We start from the raw sequence: 17,084 nt of genomic DNA, 5'->3' as shown, positions 1-17,084 counted from the left end.
AGTTAAAGCTTTTCTGGCCAAATGGTCTTTAAAAAGAAGATTTTTAAAGATTTTCTCTATATATTCCTAAGTAAAAATTCATCCCCACACTGTGGCCTCACCATACCACTGGACTATTATTTTAACAAACTTGAATCTATACGATTTTGAAATGCTTTCACTCAGATTTGGGCTTTTCTGGTCTAATAGTTTTGAGAAGATTTTTTAGAGATTTTCTCTACGTATAAAAATTTATCCCCATTGTGGCCCCGCCCTACCCCCAGTGACCATGATTTGAACAAACTTGAATCTACATTATCTGAGGATGGTTACCCGCCAATTTGAGCTTTCTTGGTCAAACAGTTTTTGAGAAGATGATTTTTAAAGATTTTCTCTATATATTCCTATGTAAAACTTGATCCCCCAATTGTGGCCCCACCCTACCCCCAGGGACCATGATTTGAACAAATTTAAATATACCCTACCTGAGGATGCTTCCATTAAAATTTGAGCTTTCTGGCCTAATAGTTTTTGAGAAGAAGATTTTTTGGAGTTGATTTCAATCAACTCTCCTGTGCAGTTACTCAGACAAACCGAAGGTGAAACTGTGTTTGGACCACAGCACAAATCATTGCTGCTAACAAGACTTAGTTCTTGAAAATAATTTATGAATTCGATGTAATGTATGCTAAAGCATTGTTTTTAAGGAAAATTATTTATAAAAACCTTGAAAATAGTCAGATTTTAAATGGTACGAACAGTTTAAATATGTTTTGTAGTCGTATGTATTCCTACGCCAGAGTTCAATATAGTCTCGGTCAACTCGACGCTCGGCTGTCTCCGTAAATCCTTGTCGGAGATTTTCGGTGTCAGCCGAGCGTTTGGTTGAATGAGACTGGATCCATACAATTTTCGAGAAATATTTTTATCACTGATACATAGTTTGATTGAATTAATTTCATCTTTAAAATAATTTAACATTATTCACATGAGGGTTTCTCGACATTCTTGTCGAAAAAGTGCAAAAATTCATATTATAAAAATGTGCGTAATTCAAATTAGAAAATACATGTACCTGTCATGCAAAATAACATATCATTGATTTTAAAATAAAATAAACATCGACAAAATCAACTCCCATCAGTTCTTCAGTACTTTGATTAATATATATTCCTATGTAAAACTTGATCTCCCCATTGTGGCCCCGCCCTACCCCCAGGGACTATAAATTGAACAAACTTGAATCTACACTACCTGAGGATGCTTCCATTATAATTTGATCTTTTCTGGCCTAATTGTTTTTGAGAAGAAGATTTTCTCTATATATTCCTATGTAAAACTTGACCCCCCCCCCCATTGTGGCCCCACCCTACCCCCGGGGACCATGATTTTAATGAGCTTGAATCTTCACTACCTGAAGATGATTCCATTATAATTTGAGCTTTTCTGGCCCAGTAGTTTTTGAGAAGAAGATTTTTTAAGATTTTCTCTATATATTCCTATGTAAAAATTCATCATCCTATTGTGACCCCACCCTACCCCCCGGAGCCATGATTTGAACGAACTTGAATTTACACTATCTGAGGATGCTTCCACTCAAATTTGAGCTTTCCTGGCCTAATAGTTTTTTAGAAGAAGATTTTTAAAGATTTTCTCTATATATTCCTATGTAAAAATTGATCCCCAAATTGTGGCCCCACCCTACCCCCGGGGACCATGATTTAGACAAATTTTAATTTACACTACCTGTGGATGCTTCCATTTTAATTTGAGCTTTCCTGGCCCAATAGTTTTTGAGAAGATTTTTAAAGATTTTCTCTATATATTCCTATGTAAAACTTGATCTCCTTCTTGTGGCCCCTCCCTACCCCCGGGGACCATGATTTGAACAAACTTGAATCTACAATACCTGAAGATGCCTCCACACAAGTTTTAGCTTTTCAGGCCAAATAGTTTTTGAGAAGAAGATTTTTGAAAAATATCAACAAATTTTCAATAATTCTCAATTATCTCCCCTTTAAAAAGGGCGTGGCCCTTCATTTGAACAAACTTGAATCCCCTTCACCTGGTGGTGCTTTGTGCCAAATTTGGTTGAAATCTGCCCAGTGGTTCTTGAGAAGAAGATGAAAATGTGAAAAGTTGACAACGACAGACAACGTACACATTGTGATCAGAAAAGCTCACTTGAGCCTTTGGCTCAGGTGAGCTAAAAATGTCTAGGAAATTTTTCCCTTTCGGATATTAGCGAAAGATAAACAATTATTCAGTATCACCGAAAATTTGATCCTCGTCACAGGTGTGCATGGTACGTAGCAAAATAAAGGACCATCTTGCACTCCTCTTTGATTAATATAATTTTCAAGGCACTGCACTGGGCAATAATCTGAATCCTTAGCCCCATGTATTGTTAGAAAAAAAATTTACCCGGACTATGCTTATATGAAACAAATTTAATAAATATTGTGTCATTTACGATAGAAATGTGGTTAAAATGTAGCAGATTTTTATTTGGGATGGTTAAATTGGACTTAATTTCGCTGATTCTAAAAAACAAATGAAAGGCTAACAAAAACATTGCTCGAAATAGAATTGTTTCATATAGATTGGATTTAGTATGTTGTAAAGAATCAAGGTGTTTGTGCAAGATGGCCCCAGTTATTGGTATTCCCACATAAGTTGTCGGTTTCAGCTTACGAGCTCCTGTTAATACTTTCCGTACAACAAATGATAAGCATGGATTTTGGAGGCCGTTGAGTTTATGGACGTGACTGATGGCCGAAACATAAGATGATATCGTCGACGGTGGGCAGTCTTGTGAGAAAAGGAAAGCAACATTGAGAAGTGTTGTTGGACGGGGATATCCGTTCGTAAACTGTACTTTCCTAAACGACGACCATGCGTAAGTGTATGATGATGATGTGACGCAGTCAAACTGGAGTCAAGGAGTTTGTACACAACCAGGGTCAACTTAGAAAGAGCGGAATACTGGGAATCTCGAGTGGTTGTGTGTCGGCCCAATGTGCTAATTGTAAGTTTGATGTACGATTGGAACGAGAAAGCAAGTCACATAGTATACCGGTATTTTCTTTTGATGTTCAATGTTTTGCTTTAAAATTTATATTAAATTCAAGACAATTAACAAGGAGCTGGCGAACCAGAGACATGCTATCTCTATCCGTACATGTTTGTTTGTTTATAACATGCACCAATGCCTGATTAGTAGTATTAAATAATATACATTTGTAAGTCAACAATTTCCCCCACACTTTTAATGCCATAACTATTGGGTAAAGTTCTTAGACTGCAATATTTTTATATTGCCAACTACAATCTCAGTTTCCATTAAAACCACTGAATACCGATTACCGCTGCATAACCGATAGAACCCGAAGCATCTGTATACAACTTAAGCTCATGCGAACTTGACCACTTATCTGGGAGGAAAATAGAGGATCCATTAAATTTATCAAGAAAACATTCCTAAACTTTCAAATCCTTATTAACCTCTTTTGTCATGTTTTTTTTAAAAAACTGCTATGATACCAATGGTAAGGTCTATTAATCTTCTAAGAAATGCTCTGCCTGGGAAAACAACATTACATGCAAAGTTGAGTAAACCTATGAGTGACTGTAATTGTGTAAGTGTCAAGCTATGTTGTGTCTTTTTCAAAAAAAAATTATCTTTGCACTTTACTATTTTGTCAAGAGTCAACCTAGACTCCATCTTGCCCGAACCCAGCTCATAACCTAAGTAATTATAGTCCGAAGAGGACCACACGTTTACTCCAGTGATTTTGGAACTCCTATGTCAAAACACATTGATAAAAATGCCTTCAACTGTCTAACACATGTAAATGGACAATTGCAGATAATAATAATATCGTCTAACACATGAGAAATACACGAAATACCGAGTTCCTGATGTGACTGATGGCATCTCCAACCGAAGAATATGGAACAAATGATTCCTCGCGTGGAATTCCATCATTAACTGATTTGTTTCAAGGATAAGATAAATGATGAATCATTCTATATTCACCTGTTACCTTTTTATCTACCAAACCTTATGGGGAGCATTGTATGTCAACAAATGATTTATAATGGAATGGACCTAACACTCTTCCCGATTAACTTTCTTTAAGAATCTTTTCTTCAATTATATCCGGACAAATAAAAGCTGATTTAAGATTTTGAGATTATACACCATGGGCATTCACCAACAAAACCTAATGAAAAACCATTTGACAAACTATTTTTTGAATAGTTTGTCTCAGTTTCGTCGTAACCAGACAGCCAACCTGCAAGGCTATTTGGTTTCATTGGTGTTGGGTACTTGCTTGGTAAGAGGGGGTGACTTAGACGGATTGGCGAATTTGATTGGTTGTGGTGACTGATACTTAAATGTTTGTAAGACACGAAAGGGACGCTGAACCTGTTTTGTGCACTGGATGAAAAGGTGTGAGCCACCACAGTTGTAACACCTGTGCTGCAAACGACAATCAAGACCTGTATTGCACTGCTTACCTGAAATGTAACTGGAAACAAGCTCCTCTGGAATGTTTTACTCAATTCTTTGTGTGGGTTGGTTGTGTTGATAGATTAAGAAGGAGTATGACGTGCGTTTACGTACAGTTCCATATGAACATCTCCCCACTGCACATGGCCTTGATTAGTTAATGATCGGAAGTCCGTATCGTAACTATACCAGCTACCTTTTGCATCTGCAAAGTCCCTGACCGCTTTTAGATGTCTTTGCGAGTTTTGCTTGTTTGTGTGGATGCTTTATGCAATAAATAGCCATATACCTATTCCAAGCTGTAAGCTAGTCGTTCATAAAAGACAATTCTCCATCAGTGTCCTCTCTCTGCACCTGGTGAATTATAAGCATGCCGATCTTCATCGGTTTCTATACATGAATGGAAAGTTTTCCTTACCTTGTTTGTTCCGAAGTAGCAGATTACCAAAATCCACGTTGTGCTTTAACCATATCTTTGTTTTCAATTTATCAGGTACACTAGGTTAATTGGAGACCAATGTACTAACAAAACCACTACAGGACCTACCTGATGTTATTTTATCAGATTGATTAACAATTGCTGACTCGATAGTTTCCTGAATTGCGTTATCCCTACTGATATTTGAATAATTACTAGATGCACATGCAATACTCCCCTGACTTGTGATGGCGGTTGGCTGGAGAGCATTGAACATATTAGAAATGTCCTCCTTCAGCTTTGGGGTGACATTTCCGTGACCTCTTTTGTAATGGTTTCCAAAATCTCCGGAGAGATGGTAGAAGAGAACTGGATTGTGGTAATGTGTTATCCTGAGATAGTTTTCCTCTTTTGGAAGATGTTCGTTTCGTCAAATCTGTAGATTTCCACTTAGGTGCCATTGTGAACACTATTTAAATAATTGCTGTGCTGGTATGAACAAATGGTATTTAAGAACGCCTTTTAAAGAAGGTGATACTTATGGATTTTGTTGGCTAAATTAATTGCACAAATATGGCTTAAATCATACAGCATAAGTGCAACGTAACTATTACAAGAAAAGATAGAATGTTTTTGTATGAATGAACGCAACAACTGTTGCAGTCTCGATAAGAGAACAAAAACCGCCTCGTTAAGAGGACCAAATACGGTCTCGTGAAGAGAACAAAAAAAGGCCTCGTTTAGAGGACCAAAGCGGTCTCGTTAAAAGAACCCAAACGGCCTTGTCAAGAGAATCTAAACGGCTTCGTTAAGAGAAATTAAACTCCTTCGTTAAGAGGACCAATGCAGTCGCATTTAGAGGACCCAAACGGCCTCGTTAAGAGAACCAAAAACATCCTTGTTAAGAGGACTAATGCAATCTCGTTAAGAGAACCCAGACGGCTTCATTTAAAAGACCAAAATACGGTCTCGTTTCGTGAAAACAAAAAAAAAAATTCAAAAAAGAAGAGCAATTCAAAAAACAAACTATTGAATGATCAACAGGATCCGAAGCTACGCATAAAAATTACCTCATGTAGAGAAAAAAAAATGAGTGGTTTACAGAGTGTTTTTGGTTTTGTTTTGTTTTGGGTTTTTTTTTCAATTGTATTATGTCTCCCCTTTCAAAGGGGAGACATATTGTTTTTGTCGACTTTCTTATTCTTCTTCTTCTTCTTCTTCTTCTTCTTCTTCATCCAAATTTGTCCAAGCCGTAACTTAAATACCCTTTGACATTAAGACTTCAAACTTGGAATATAGGTAGATGGTATTTAGAAGGAGTGCACGGCACCAAAAGTTTTGACCTTGACCTATTTTGTTCTTCAAGGTCAAGCTTTTTATGAAAAATATTGTCTGGACCATAACACAAGACTCCTTTAACATACAGACTTTAAACTTGTATCATAGATAGATGGTATATAACCTAGTTGTACCTTACCAAAAGTTTTGACCTTGACCTAGAATTTTTATTTCAAGGTCATATTAGGAAAACCTTCATTGTTCAACTCCTGAATATACTTTGACAGAAGGACTTCAAACTTTAAACAGAGAACAATAATAATACACTTAGGTGTACTATTGAATAATAATTGACCTTGACCTTGTTTTACTCAAGGTCAAATTAAGAAAAAAAATTATAAAATTCTGTCTGGGTCATAACTTTAATACCCTTTGACATTAAGAATTCATACTTAGAACATAGGTAGATGGTATTGAGAAGGAGTGCACGTAACCAAAAGTTTTGACTTTGACCTATTTTGTTCTTTAAGGTCAAGCTTTTCTTAAAAAATATTGTCCGGACCATAACACAAGACTCCTTTAACATACAGACTTTAAACTTGTATCATAGATAGACGGTATATAACCTAGTTGAACCTTACCAAAATTTTTGACCTTGACCTAGAATTTTTATTTCAAGGTCATATTAGAAAAACCTTCATTGCTCAACTCCTGAATATACTTTGACAACAGGAGTTCAAACTTTAAACAGAGAACAATAATAATACACTTAGTTGTACTATTGGATAATATTTGACCTTGACCTTGTTTTACTCGAGGTCAAATTAAGAAAACAGAAAAAAATAATAAAATTTTGTCTGGGTCATAACTTTAATACCCTTTGACATTAAGACTTCAAACTTAGAACATAGGTAGATGGTATTAAGAATGAGTGCACGCCACCAAAAGTTTTGACCTTGACCTATTTTGTTTTTCAAGGTCAAGCTTTTCATAAAAAACATTGTCCTGACCATAACACAAGACTCCTTTAACATACAGACTTTTAACTTGTATCATGGATAGATGGTATATAACTAGTTGAACCTTACCAAAAAATTTGACCTTGACCTTAAAATTTTTATTTCAAGGTCAAATTAGAAAAAACTTCATTGTTCAACTCCTGAATATACTTTGACAAAAGGAGTTCAAACTTTAAACAAAGAACAATAATAATACACTTAGGTGTACTTTTGATTTATATATGACCTTGACCATGTTTTACTCAAGGTCAAATTAAGAAAAAGATGGGTCTGGGTAACATATAGCTGACATTATTCTTTACAATCGTTAAATTTGCCCCATAATACAATCCATGGGGAGAAGGGGAGACATGTGTTTTTTTGTAAAAAAAAAAAACAATACCCACTAGTTATTATTAGATTTAAATGTTTACATTTTTTAATCCTATCTATTGCTCTGCAAATGTGAAAGTATACTAAAATTTGTAGAAAAATTCCGAAGTGTTGGTGATGACAAAATGCGACCAATTTAACAAAGCATGCCCTGGAAAGAATGAGACCAAGCAAGCCGCGATACAAATGAACATTGCCTTGCTTGTTTAAATTGACGCCGTCTGCTAAGAATTTATGGTCGCAATATTTGTCTTATGCTCGTTAAGGAAACAATCTATTATGCTCCCTAAAGGACGCATAATCCAAATTGGTTATGTCTTTTTTGATAAAAGAGTTGGCTGCATCGACAAGTTTATTATAATCAAATGACTGTCGAAATCTTGGAAGTAATTTACATACATGAATCTGTGAAACACTACACCTTTTATGCAAAACTGATACAACTGCTAAGAGTTTGCATGCAAGTTTCTCTGATGCATATACTAGTTTTACGTAATTGTCCCCTACCATAAGAATGATATGATCCGGCTGGAATGTCTTAATGAAAGATACATTATGACATAAAATGCCACCATAGGTACGACCCTATGTTCCTTTGTGCCTTATTGCATGCGAGGAAATACCCAGATCATCAACATACCTTAAAGCTTCATCGTTAAAAAGAAATGATGGAAACGATGGACAATAGAGTGTCCGAGAAACCAAAACCAGAACATCTTTTAAGAATTTGTCTTTTATTGAAAAATCACTTAGATGTTTCAATTTTGGTGATCAATTAGAAAGTGGGTTGGCATTTTTATAACAAACATGACATTAGATGTGAATCAGGGAGAAAACATATAAGACACTTTTCATTTGTGCTGTGGATGTCTACAAGGTGATCCATTAACATTATATCTGTTTTAATACGTTCTGAAATTCTAATTAAATTCGAAAAAGAAGTTATGTCAAGGTTATTCATTTTATTGATGGTGAAAAAATATCTTTGCTTGCTGATGATACTTCATTGACATTGGATGGTAGTTGAAAAATTGAGAAATCTTTACAATCAAGTCGTAATACTTTGAAACCTTTTGTACCAATATCTGGTCTTCGTGTTTGCCTCAACAAAGCACAAATTGTTTGGATATGATGCAAACACATTGTGATGATAATATATGTTCAGCTCTAGAGTGGGCAAGAAAACTTTTAAATCCTTTGTTAGAGAATGTTAAATAAATAAATAAATCTGGAAAATATCCTTGATGTGAATTTAATATCAAAATGTAAAAAAAAAAATAAAACAATGAGACATTGGAAAAATAGAAATCTTACAGCATTGAGTGGTTTAACGGTTTCAAAACTCTTTTACTGCCAACTCTAAACCAAATCTTTGCTTTGCTCCTTTATCTCTAATTTTCAAAGATTTAGATTTTGACTTTTACTCAATTGTAATGGGAATTATTCATATCCGATTGAAAAAGGTTGTGTGTTTAAAAAAAATTAAAGATGGCGGTTTAAAGATGATTTTGATCAACGAACTCATTATATAATTGAAACTGGTTTAGATGAAGAACATCATATCACAAAAACATCAATATTCATTCACTTTTAGACTTAGATATTAAGCAAACTGCTCTATGTGGGGGAAAGAATATATATTAAGAAAAGAAAAATAATGATTATTTTATTTTTAGAGCTAGAAAGAAATAGCGGTATAGCATTGGAACTACTAATTTCTTTAACAAAAATATCTTAGTTGGAAGGACATTTTTTTTATAAGGAATGGTTTGATAAAAATAATGTTTTCATTATTAATTTTTTGAGAGAAGGTGGTTCCGTTATTAGCCTGCGTAAATGACTTTAATTTGATAACTTTCTCTTATTAAAATATCGAATGAATGTAAATGTTCTTGAATACAAAAGATTATAGGACCCATACAACAGTTTATACTGTTGTACATAACCGATCAGATTCAACCTAGCAGAACTTGGATTCAAACTAAACCCTAGGTTTACTCTGTTTACTCCGGGTTCACTCCGACCCAGAGTTGCTATTGAGAAAATCCAAAGTAAGCCTAGATTGGACACAGAGAGTAAACCCCTATCAGAACCATAGTATACACCCTGCATGTGTATTAAGAATAAACAGGGGACAGAAATTATAGGTAGCAAGATGGTTACGACAAAAGACTGGTCTGCTTTACTGTTCAGTTCGTAAAGTGAACCCCAAAAGTAAACCCCGAGTAAACTTGAAGTAAACCTAAAGTTAACCCCAAGAATTCGCACATTTACAAAAAACAGTCCAGAAATAAACCCCGAAAGTACACCATTGGTTTAGTTTGGGTCTTCTCTGGTGTTTGCTTGGGTCTGACCTGTACTGTATTCAATGGCCATTGCTCTCTACTTATGCATTTAAGTATGCACTAAAAGCAATCTGCGACTTTTGCTGAAACGTACTTTACTTTATCGAAATAGTGACCCTGCTTTAATATGAATATTTAAGCAATATTTGAATACAAGATTTACACAAATTAAAGTGAATCTACTAAAAGCTTCATCCTTTTACGTTAAAGACTTCAAGGTCACTGCAAACTCTTTACAAAAATGCACTCTTTGAGTGAAGTATTAAAGCATTTGAAAGTTGAAAAGAACCAAATACAGAAAAAATTCTTTGTGAAGAGTAAGTTGGGTGGACAGAGGTGAAGAAACGACATACTGATCACTTTACAGCGCCCATAGTGTGGGATGTCAACCCTTATTATTTCTGAATGACATGTGGTGATAACTAACAGTGTTCAGAATCAAAAGACCAAAAGGAAAATACAAACCAGGAACAGAGCAAACACGGACCTGTCTAAAAAGGAGGTAGGGTCAGATGCCATTGAGGAATGGATATCCTCTGCTGACCGGTCACACGAGCCGTGTGCTCTTTGTCGCCATAGGGAAAACGGAAGAATCCGTAGACAATTAGGTTATTAATTAAAAACTAGCAATAGGTACAAACAATATCAGTTAGCGTGCGGCTCGATCAGTGAAAGATTGTATTTGCTGACAAGATCATTGGATCGACGATAGAACTAACTACGAAAAGATTACTTTAAAGTAGTCCGAGTATCGCACTACGTCATAATATGGAATTTACAATATTGGATCGACTTTTACAAAGTGTTTTTGATACCCGGTATTGATTTTGCTCTACATCACTGTTGTAAACAATGGCAAAAATAAGCAATTAGAACGGTAGTGTATCATTATATGTATTCTATGAGAGATAGAAATGACTAATGTTGAGAAACTCGATTCTGTTAAAGTAAAATGAAAAACGAAGTTTTTGATTAACCAGGATCTCAGATATGCTTTTATCTTCTTTGTTTTGCCCCCCCCCCCCCCCCCCGGCCGAATTTTTCTTTTTCTTTTACTAAAACCGGTTTAAATTTAGAGACAGAAGCTATTTTGAATTTAATCAATCGTCAATTAATTAATGTTTAAATGATATCTAACATTGTTGACAGATCTAGGCAGAAAACTGTAGCAAAATGTGATTTTTACGGATTTTTTCGTCAGGGTCTACTTGGTTTAGAGCTTATAGCGTAAAAGTAATCCGTCAACATATAATATATTTTACCAAATCTTTTTTCTAAGATGTCAGTCTATAGAATAAACACTATGAATTTAAGTTTGAGTCCATAAAATAGTTTAAAAAATTACCAAACGCGATGCTAGCAGTGCATTTTTTGTATTCAATTTTGATACATCAGGTCCTTAAAGCGTACTTACTCACAAACATTTGCGCAAAATTATTGATGAGATATGGCTTAAAAAAATATTTATACTCTATTTTATTTCTTTAGTTTCTTTTTTCATAAAGCATGCACAGGAATCCAATGCGCATAAATGGCACCAAACATTTATTTAAATGCCATGTTCATTGTACTTAGTTATTGATAATGAATAATTTTAAAAACATTCTTTGAATTGCACATGTAGTTTATAAAATCAGTTCTTTACTAGACTAAGATATGATTTTTTTCAGGAAAAAATGATAGTGCGTTAAAAGACCTCATAGTTTTCGTGACAGTTACATTTTCAATGTGCACGTGTACGGAGCCGCCCGGGATTATATAAAAAAATAATTATGTATTGATATACATGTATATGCATTATTATTAAAAGTTATCAATAAGTTATGTAATAAGAATTTTATAATGATATCTTCAAAAGCATAAATTATAACAAATAAAACAATGGGGCTAAGTACTTTACATAAAAATGACGTTGATAAAATCATTACGTAACGTCGCAAGGTGAACAACGTCATAGGTAAAAAAAAAAATCCTTAATTTTAAATGCCAAATAAAGATATGTATAGTAATTGGATCTTCATGAAACTTCATAACTTTAATCTTCTGACATATATAAGTATAAATCCATAAAAATCTTGAATTGTGAAAAAAATGCCATAAGGACCCTTTTCTCATGGGCGCAATCATATAAATTTGAGTAAAACAAAGCCTCAAACTTAACGTCAAAGAAAAAAGATTTTTTAAAAAAAATAGTTTTTCTACATTTCTCAGCACAAATGATAGAATATCTCCCGTTACACGGAAGACCTTAATAATAATGATTATTAATTACAACTGTGATATGAACACAAAGCATCTTTCAACCCTATTAGTGTAGCAGATAGTGGATGGAATATTTCACTTGTGGAGACAAGCACCAAATTTTGCATGAAGGTTCACTAAACATTACTTGATCAAAAAATATCGTTGGCCATTCAAGTTCTGGTCATTTTTAAGATGGCCGCATCTTATTTCAAAATGGCGTCTTTTTTCATGATGTTTTCAAGATATTTTAAATATTTCTGGGTAATGTTTTAATTTTCTGTGAAATTATGAAGAAGAATTTGTTGTATGATATAATTTGATGTTAATTTCATATGAACACTCTGTGCATCCGTTTAAAAAGATACTGCAGCTCAATTTTGAATGTACATGATCTAATCGTCTAAGCAGTTGCACTGCAAAGAGCAGTGCAAAATAATTCGGACATGCAACATTTGCATTCCCCAGAACAACTAATATTACATCAGCATTTCAGTAGTTCTTAACATGAAGCCGCCATTGATGGTAAGGATGTCCAGTGTGAAATCTGAAAACCGTAATCTTTATCCCAACCCCATCTGGAAGGGGATGGTGAGTTTTGTCACTTGTATAGTGACTGACCCAATGTATGTTGAGCTTGCAATACATATCTTTTAATATGCTCTACAAGAGCAGCTTCTGAGGGATCGAGGGATGCTATTGTACGGACGCTGCTTACGAGCAAAGAGGTCAAGGCGCGTGTCATTTACTCTATTGGCAGTGCTGGACCGAACGTACATGATGTGTACAAATTGATTATATGTTCTGTCACACAGTCACAAGGAGAACTTAAGAATCCGAATACCTCTGCCACGCTCTCAAACACATTTCAGCCTGCCATGCTGTCATTTTACATGTCCCATCAAATACGGACTCTGTATCACAATCCGTGAATGCAAGAAAGAATTAAAGTGCTTTTGATCTTGGACCCACTGATCAAACATTATCATGAATTGGTATCGATCGCAAATTCCTGCCCTTTCACTCATAACGCATCAACTTTCAAATCATCAAAAACACCCACACCAATAACATCAACAATCTGTATCCGATTATTTGATACTACCCAAGGCTGCATGTTTTGTATGTAGGCACATACAAATGTCATCTTCTTCATGGTTTAAAGATGATACAAAGTCTGTATCTATAGCTCTGTTACCGACAACATTTTTTCCTTTGTTACAACTATAGTAGTTTCTGTCGTTATAGTTACAGATACGATTTTGTTTGCTAAAAACCCAATAGTTCAGTTTTTTCTAGATACACCGAAGAAAAGAGTTCCAAGTGTACTGTTTCCAGTTACTTACCCTCTAGATTCTTTGACAGTTAGCAATATCGTACCATCATCACCTTTTACACTTGCACTGTTCTGCTCATGGGCTTGTGCAATGGCCATGCTTGAAAAATTCAGTGATTCAGTTTTTCTAATGGTAAAGTTTCCAAACAAAAAGCTGATTCTTCAAAGACATAGTTAGCAAATTTAGAAGATGACTGTAGCCTGTTATCTAGACTTTTATTTCCTGTCGGAGCAATGTGATTTACAAGAATTTTTGGAATATGAAACCAGAAATCCCCCCCCCCCCTTGCTTTCTCAAAATGTTTTTTAAATACTGGTGTGAAATCTCAGTCCATGCCTATTTTGGAAGCTAGTCAAGTATTGCAAAACAGTGTACCGACAGTTCCCTCACTTGTTATTGACGGCCAATCATTATAGTCAATTCAAAACAACCGACCAATGTCAAACCTTTGATAACTATGCCAATGCCATTATCCTAGCGCACTTCGGTTGCGCAAGGCTATTGTCTTCGATGTTTACAAAGATGATAACCATAAAGGTGAACCTAGAAGAAAACGAGGCATAAGATCTAGACGGAAGATAACTAGAAACACTAGACCGCCAAACTCTTAGAACACTTTGTGTCGGTGTAACGAGAACAAAACAAGACCATCTGGATTAAAGCAGACCATACTAAATTGTTATCTCAAGCTACTGCATAACAAAACCTATGTTCAGACAAATGTTGATAGCAGTTTACAATATGCGAGTCCATGTATTCATTAAAACTGTTCTTTGCAGACCTGGACATACTTTTAAGCTGTCCTATGATATAAAGAAGGACACAGTCAGTGGATATCCGGATGCCAGATTCATCGCACATGAATCTCAAAAGACTATTGCTGTCATAGAGGTATTTTAATATTAAAATTGTTCTATGAAATTATTGACGATGAAAATAAATGAATATTAACAACAAAATAAGAAAAGCTTTCAAATAGGTCTTTCAAACTAAATAAGAGGGCTGGGCTGTATTTTATCGTAAACTATTTTTTATTTCAAAATAGATGAATTTATGTTGATAAATGGGATAACTTGCACTAGCGTCTATAGGATTTCTAAATATATGTAATGATAATTATGCCTCTAACTGACATTAACAAAGAAAAACATAACCTTGTGCTTTTCTCTGAAATTAATAGTTACCATATTTTTTTATTATTAATTTTAAAAAAACCGCTAGTGTATGAATATTTGCATGTATTTGCATATACAGATTCAGAGTATCTAGTTAACTCGCCCTACTCCTTCCGGTATGACGCTAATTAGTCAAACCGCGTTTTAAAAAGTTATTTCTATCAAAACTGTAATCGCATCAATTTATTCCATTTTATTAATTGATTTTTTTGCATTAATTAAAGCAAAGAAGTCCGACCCATGGTATGTGTATCTTTCCGCGATAAATGATGAACTCGTCCTACGCTTCTCGCCATACCGTTTAATTATTTTTTTGAATTCCAGGTCTTGGTTACCCCGTTCTAGAACTCTCACGAGAGGTCGTGCTAAACAGGCGTTTTATATATCAAAACCAGAAACGCGCATTTAAGAAACGAATTGCCTAATTAGCTCACTTGAGCTGAAAGTTTAAGTGAGCTATCCTGATCACATTTTGTCTGTCGGTTGGTAAATAAAGCACAATATGGAATTATTTTTTTATTAATGGCTTAAAGGTGGCTTAAAGGTAGCTTAAAGGTGGCTTAAAGAAGTTTGGACATTAAGGACCTATAAGTTGTCCTTAAAGGTGGCTTAAATATAGTCTTTAAGCCATCTTTACGCTTTCTTTAAGCAACACATATAGCTTAAAGATCGCCTTTAAGCTTTCTTTAAGGAGAACTTAAAGATGGTCATTAATCCTGTGTCGCCTGTTTGCAAAGGGAGATAATTAGGAATTTATTAAAATTTTCGAGAAATTATCAAAAATCTTCTTTTCACGAACCAGAAGACCAGGAAAGCTGAAACTTGTGTGGAAGCATCATCAGGTAGTGTAGATTCAAAGTTGTGAAATAATGACCCCCAGGGGTAGGGTGGGACCACCATGGAGGGGGGGGGGGTCGAAGTTTTACAGTTTAATATATAGAGTAAATATTTAAAATCAGCCAGGAAAGCTGAAACTTGTCTGGAAGTATCCTCAGGTAGTGTAGATTCAGGACAATTCTTCGGCCTCACAAGAAGGTTCAGGGTTTGATGTATGTTTATATCCTATATATTAAAAACTGTTAAGGATCTTTTTGAGAACTGCAATACTTAACATGTGATATGACTATAAAATCATCCTGTTAGAAAAGAGACTAATGATTAAAAATATAAGAATATCCAGGGGAAAATGGATTTTATTTATACAGGATCTACATGCATTATTGTACATTGTTTAGATAGTTTGTATTATGACTCCATGAAGCTGATTTTATCATACCTATTGTTCCTCCTCAGGTGAGCGATGTGACTAATGGGCCTTTTGTCTTTATTACTTAACGTCTGTCTTAACTTTTCTGTGTGCTCCAAGTAAGTCCCCAGGAAATATATTCACTCTTTACGTAATAATTTAATATCATTTCATTGCAAGCGTATATTTCAACACAAACTCCCACTGAATTGAATCCGCCAAAGCGTAACCACCACCTTGCTCTGATTCCTTATACTTATATTTATATTATTTCCATTTTTTTCATTTTTTAAAACAATACTTTAAAACCAATATTTTTTTTATGTAGCACATGCTGTGCATTACTACGCAGCTCAGCCATTACCGTTATTTTGGTTGTGCTTTAAGAAACGCCAATTTTGTATTGTTCATCTTTTACGAAATTATTAGGCTTCAAATTCGTGTTGTTATCACAGTCGAAGACAGTTGGAAATGTAAATATTCAGATATAAATATGATAATGAAAAAGTAAATGCACCATTCAGTTGAATTTGAATTTATCTCATCAAATTTTGAGAAAAAAAATATTTCCGAAATTTTCACTGTCAGATTCATAAACCTAATATTGACCATGTAACTTATGTGCAACGTGTAGTGCGCGGCCAGCGCGCTAGGTTTTTTTCGTCAACATTTTTTTTTTTTTTATTGTAAACAAAAGTTAAATATATAAATCATTTTATGAAACATTTACTCTCTCACTTCTCACATACTCACATTTTCATCCCATATTGTAATATAAAATAAAGAGTTGGGTAGTTGCTTGTGATAGTTATGCCTATGCAGTAAAACTGCAATCCATGTGAAAAAAAACCCAGACAAACAAACCAAAGAAAGAAAAAAAAAACAGAATACCAAAAAACAAAAAACATAAAAATATTAAATTGATGCATTATTGTACACATGTTAATTCTAAACTGCCAGATGATTAATAAAATCAATCCAAGGAGACCATGCTTTTTCAAATTCATCAATTTCTGATTTCTGAATATAAATATACTTTTCAGTCTTGTATCTTTGATTTAAATAGTGTAAAAGCCCTAAAAAATGTGGTGTCTTACTTTGTTTTAAACATAAAAATATATATTGTTTTGTATATAGGATTACAAAGTTTAGAATTCT

The 17,084-nt window shown here is 34.4% G+C and overlaps 1 protein-coding gene and 1 long non-coding RNA gene across 2 annotated transcripts in view; one reads left to right on the top strand and one right to left on the bottom strand.

Moving 5' to 3' along the window:
- The window catches only part of LOC105333533 (D-beta-hydroxybutyrate dehydrogenase), a 359,470-nt gene that overhangs the window by 215,007 nt on the left and 127,379 nt on the right, over window positions 1–17,084 (bottom strand). The window lies entirely within an intron of this gene.
- LOC136276483 (uncharacterized) overlaps window positions 14,286–17,084 on the top strand; it is a 45,217-nt gene continuing 42,418 nt past the window's right edge. The window contains exon 1 of the long non-coding RNA XR_010714944.1: window positions 14,286–14,396. This is a non-coding gene — a long non-coding RNA (uncharacterized lncRNA). The remainder of the gene's footprint in view (window positions 14,397–17,084) is intronic.

Source organism: Magallana gigas, chromosome 1 (assembly GCF_963853765.1).
Source record: "Magallana gigas chromosome 1, xbMagGiga1.1, whole genome shotgun sequence".
Taxonomy (NCBI): domain Eukaryota; kingdom Metazoa; phylum Mollusca; class Bivalvia; order Ostreida; family Ostreidae; genus Magallana; species Magallana gigas.
Note: the sequence above shows the minus strand (reverse complement) of the source record. Positions and strands in the feature narration are given on the sequence as shown.